A 6,000-nucleotide genomic window follows, 5' to 3' on the forward strand; every position below is an offset into this window, starting at 1 on the left:
CAGATCAAGAATGAGATGTGATGGTCACACAGGCAGTCAGCTGCTGAGCTTGCTTAGCAGATGATGTTCTAGCAATGGGGATTTGGGATAGACACCAGACTATGGCTCCATTCTTACTGTTGGATCAGGTCATATGGATCCACTCACTCAGCTGTTTGCCCTTCTTTTCCTTCTCTGCACTGACTGATGCTTTAAAAACACTGATTTGTGTCATCATGTCCCACTCCCTGCTACTCTACAATGAATGGTAAATCCTGCTGATCATGGCCTGCTCTGATGTCTGCTGTCAGGTCTTTGGTCTTTGCAGGCTGATTTCACCCTGTGCTCTGCCCATGCTCCAAGCAGACTGGGACCCAGGAACCTGCAGGGGAAAGCAGGACCACTGGACCCTGCTCCAGATGAGGAGGTGGCTCCAGAGTTCATGGTTGGCTAGGGACACAGGTGGACTCACTTTCTTCTGTATGCAAAAGACCATGTAAATATAATAAAGGATATGCAAATTACCTCAATTTCTTTAAGATTTTCTATGTTGTTGATCTCTTCTATTTTACTAAAATCTCCAGGATATAAGACCCAGTTATCAGAGAGCTGAAGTGATTATGTTCTCCATCTGGTCACATGAAAAAATTGCAGTGAGTCAGGACACTCTATCAAGGTCTCCCAAAGCCCTGCCTAGTGCTGTATAATGTCTCTAGCCCAGGAGACTCACAGATGTGACATGATGAGAGACAGCAGAAACAAGACAAATGATCCTTAAAGAGAAGAGAGTGCAAGGGTGAGTTTGGGATCAATGAACATGCAGTCCATGCTATTCATAAAAGCTAAGAAGGCAGCCCCTCCTAACTTCAGTTTGAATTTGCATTCATCCTTTGTCAGCAGTGGGAAGGAAGGATCACCAGCAGAGGAAGAATCTTGGAAACTCATTCCATGTGGTCTTGGTTATTTGAGCATCTCCCATGACAGCACCATCTCCTCCTACTGGGACAGCAGTTTATCAACAGTTCCACTTCACATGTCCCTCTTCACGCTGATACTCACTCCCTGAGAATGAGCAGCTCTGCAGAAAAGATGGGAACACATTGGAGTCAGGACATCCATTTGAAATACTAAATACCCACAGCTGACTCAGAAACCAACCTACTGGCCTTATCTAAGTACCAAAAAATCATACAGCAATTTCTTCATTACCAGCAAATCAGTATTTCCTGAAGTCTTGTGATACTTTCCCTGAGCTGAGCAGAGCTCCACTGGGATTTTCATGTACAGACAATTTGGTAATATCTTATTTCATGTAAGAGTTGTGCTAGGTCAGATAAAAATGAGTCCTGCATTCCTTGCTTGTCCCAGAGCTGCTGAAGGCATCAAGAGTTCTGCAGCTTTAGAGTTATATTTTTTTTTTAGAGTTATTTGAATATATCATAGACTTTACAAAGTAACTATTTCTCCTGGGCAGGAAAAGAAGTTGGAAACAGAGCTGTAAAATAATTGGTGGTTTTGCTTCAACAAGGATTCTGAATAATAATCAAAAGGTATCTTTTAAATAAACAGTCAGAATCTGGTGTGAAACATCATTCTGTAACATTTTAATTCTCTCAAGACAAATTAAGACAAACTTGTCTAGTTAGAGATCATCAAAAGAAACTGTTTGATCTTAAAACCAGAGTTTCATTCACCCTGAATGAACCATGTGGGAAAACAGAGCAATTCACAGATCATCTTCCCAGTTCATAGAAAGTTTCAGTTGAATAACTTGGGTGAATAGTACAGAAAATCGTGTCTGTGGCACTTCAGCCCAACTCCTTTTTATAACAGATTAATTCAGGTCCTTTTACCTTTTGCTACTCCAATTAGAGTGAGTGCAGAGCTGAAGAGTGAGAAAATCCTTTGTCTAGGACTGGCTTTTTTTTCCTCTTGCTTTTATAGGTAAGTGACAAGTGTTACTGCAGCTGGGTGAGGGGAAGAACATTTTTGGTGTTGTAACAACTTGGCATTCCTCTTCCATGTGGAATAAAAATACATGTGTTATGTTACAAAGCAATCACCTTAGACCTGACATCCTTACATTTCCTTCCTGTATTTAAATTTAAAAAGAAAAAAGGCAAAGAACAAGAAGCAAATCCATATCCTAGGAAAAAACCCCAACAAAATGGTAGTGACAATTTCTCAGTAGTCATTCAAAGTGGGCAAATAAACTTTGATTTCCACACAGGTGAGATCTGAGGTAAATGCAACAGGATTGTATCTGTGCAAGTTTCCTGGAGTCCTTGAAATCAATGTGTTTCAGGACAGACTTTCCAGATGCTGCAGTTAAATCTTGATAAGTTGCTCTGGAAACTTGTCCCACATTTGTGATTCAGCACAAGCTCAACTAAACTCACTGGGAAATTGTGGCTTTTTTTTAGTGGCTGGACTTGATGATCTTAAAGGTCTTAAGTGATTCTGTGATTTTTGTGCTCTCAGCACTTCACTGTACTTGTGTCTCTGATAGAAAAATGATGTTCATGTGCTCACTGCGTGATATTATTTTGTTGCCACTTCTCGATATATGAGTCAGGGGGTTGGAATTGATGATCTTCAGAGGTCCCTTCCAACACCTATGATTCTGTGATTCAACTCAAGCATTTAGTTTATTGTTCCTGAGCATGCAAACTCACATTGTGATGGAGGGAATTATTAAGATAAAACCCTCAGGGTGTAGAGAAGGACATTTTAGTGCTCAAGAACTGTTGTTCCTATACGTGTTTGAAAAGGGCACCTGTTTTTTGCAGCAACCTCCAAAGTACACCAGGCACTGAGCAAGTGTGGTACTTGGAGGCCAGAAAGAGCAGAGCTGTGTTCAGCAGCTCTAGTTCTTTCTTGGTTTGATTTTCTTTTACTGTTAGAATCATAGAATGGTTTGGGTTGGAAGAGACCTTAAAGCTCATCCAGTTCCAACCCCCTGCATGGGCAGGGACACCTCCCAGCAGCCCAGGCTGCTCCAAGCCCCATCCGACCTGCCCTTCAACACTGCCAGGGATGGGGCAGCCACAGCTTCCCTGGGCAGCCTGGGCCAGGCTCTCCCCACCCTCACACTAAATAATCTCTTCCTAATGTCTGACCTAAATCTACTCTCTTCCAGGTTAAAAGCATTACCTCTTGGCCTCTCACTTCACACCCTTGTTAAAAGTCCCTCTCCATCTTTCCTGTAGCCTTTCCCTTTGCTCCTTGTGAAGTGTCACTCTCCATTGTCATCACACAGGATCAGGGTAAGAGATGGGAGCGGAGATGGGGACCCCTGGTGTGACCTCTGCAGCTCCCTAGAGAGCTGCCAGCAACACGCAGAGCTTGGCTCCCACTCCCTGTGCAAGCAGAGATGGGGCATGATCCTCCACCTGTGCATGGTGCTGGGGATGGAGGAGAGGTTCACCAAGAGGACACCAGCTCCCTTGCACTGCCATGGAGACATCTCCCATCCTCCTTGTCTGTCTCTACTAGGATGTTCTCACAAATGAGTGAAACCCCTGTCACCAGCTGCATATCCAGCCACCTCATGAAGATATGACACCATGCAAGGGATCTGGCAGAGACAGGCATGTTGAGGCCTGTGCAAAGCATGAGTGACCAGGAAGGGACAATTCTCCACTGCCATCTCTCTGCCAGGACATCTCTATGCTGGGATATCTTTATGCTGGGGCATCTCTACACTGGGACAACTCTCCATGGTTAAGCAGATGACACAAGGCTGTGCTGGTGTCCTGGTGTAGAGATGTCCCAGTAGAGAGAGTTGGCAGAGAAGAGTTGTCCTAGACCCCAAGTGACAACTGCTAAGCTGCCACTGAAGACATGTCTTCTGGAAGTGGTTTCCCCCAGCCAGGCATGATGCCACCACCTGCCTGCACCATCTCAGCATGGGGGAGAAGACCCAGTGCTGTGCTGCTAGTGTAGGAGAAGACATACCACAGCAGGAGGGCATGGAAGGACCACAGGAGTGGATGTCACATGCAGCTTGTGCTGTTCCTTCTAGTTTTTCCCCCATGGGGAAGTTTTACATTTAAGTGCAGGACTTGGTTGCAGCAGGAAAGGTCACAGGGAACTTCAGCACAGCCCTTCCCTGGTAGGTTTTTTGTCTCCTTTTGTGTGACTTCTTCCATTATGTACTCCAGCAGATCCTGCCCAGTGGCAGGATTGTCCACAGACCTCAACATCTGTTTTCTCAGGTGTGTCTCCCTCTGAGTTTTTTTGTTGCACAAACTCCTTCATTTTTCAGTCTTTTTTTTTTTTTTTTTTCTTTTTAAAGAGAAAAATTAACCAAGAGGATTTTCACAACAGTTTTTACTTGGCTCCAAGTTCAACCTTATTGTGGTAGTGCTGCTGATCCTTTTATTTTCCTCCTACAGGGTGGTTGTGACATGTTGGAGCACCTAATTTGTGCAAGCAGACAGCCCAGAAAATAAGGAAAATGCAACAGCTGGAGAAATCCAGCTCCAAAATAAAGCTGGAATAGTTTCCTCATGCAGATTTCTCCAAATGACAGCTAAGTAGGGGCACAGCTTGCTGAGAAAATGTGTGCCCTGTAAAATAAAAGGATTAGGAAACCACTTTATAGCTTGAGAGATTTATGGGTTCAGAAGAAATAGCTGTAGTTCAGTTGGCCTGCAGCTCTGAGGGAGGCCAAAACAAACTGCTTGAAAGCTTTGGTTCAAAAGGAAGGTTCAGATCCCCCCTTAAGTGGGTCTTTGTAAGTGATGGGAATACTGGAAAGAATGATGGGAACACTGGAAAGAGTCTTTGTGTGTCCTTCAGCACCTCTCTAAGCCACCACTTCATGTTGCCTGAATGTGGCAATGCTGAAAGGTTAGATTTGTTCCAAATGTCCCAAGGCAGTGGAAATGTCATCCTGGAAAACAAGGGATGGAGCAGAGATTGTTTAAAAAGTGCAGCAGGGTGGTGAGAGTGCAGAGATGTGTGGTGTGACCTTTATTCTGCCCATCAAAGAAACACAAGCACAAGGTGTGGTATCACCTCACTTGGTTGAAGAGAAGAACTGAAGTTGCTTTGGAATTTTGCAGGGCTGAAGAAGCTTCATTTCATCTTGATTTGTGCCTCCAAGGAAAGCTCACCTCTGTGGATTCTCTGGTGTCTAATAAAGGGTGATTCCATATCCAGCTGTTTCTTACAGTGAGAGGAACTTAGGGGTCTCTGTCTCTTGTAGCTCTGCAGGACCTGTATTCCTTTCCCATATTTGTGTTAGGGAGCTGGGGCTGTTCAGCCTGGAGAAGAGGAGACTCAGGGGAGACCTCATTGCTCTCTACAACTACCTGAGAGGAGGTTGTGGTGAGATGGGTTTTGGGACAATCTCCCTAGTGACCAGCGACAGGACAAAATGAAATCGGGTCAAGTTGTGCCAGAGGAGGTTCAGGTTGGATACTAGCAAATATTTCTTCACAGCAGGAGTGGTGAGGCCTTGGAAGAGGCTGCCCAGGGAGGTGGTGGAGGCACCATCCCTGGAGGGGTTCAAAAAATGGGTGGACATGGTGGTGAAGGAGGTGATTTAGTGGTTGGTAGTTGTAGGGTGGATGGTTGGACTTGATAATCCTTGAAGGTCTTTTCCAACCTTGATGAGTCTATGATTCTATGAAACTGGACAGTTGGTTCAAAGGTACCAGTGGAAGTGGCTTGAAAACCTCACACAAATGCCCCAGCACATTTATAGGGTTTTAAAAGTTCTTTTTCATTCAGAAACTGGGCTAAAAATATCAAGGCAAAGAGCAATGTATGTAAAAGCTTGCAGAACTGTCAACACAATTTCTGTCTGGCAACTTAGAATATTCTAGCAGACAAACAGGGAAATTAATTTACTTCTTTTTATTTCTATTGAAAAACCAGGTGTATTAGACTCTAGATTCTAGTCTTCTAGATTTTCAATGGCATATATACAATAGGACTGGATAACTTACTGAAGACTATATTAGTGAACTTGATTATTTCCAAAAGGCAGCTCAACCTGAATTTATTCTGAAG

The sequence above is a fragment of the Chaetura pelagica genome, unplaced genomic scaffold (genome assembly GCF_000747805.2).
Source record: "Chaetura pelagica isolate M959 unplaced genomic scaffold, ChaPel_1.0 scaffold430, whole genome shotgun sequence".
Lineage (NCBI taxonomy): Eukaryota > Metazoa > Chordata > Aves > Apodiformes > Apodidae > Chaetura > Chaetura pelagica.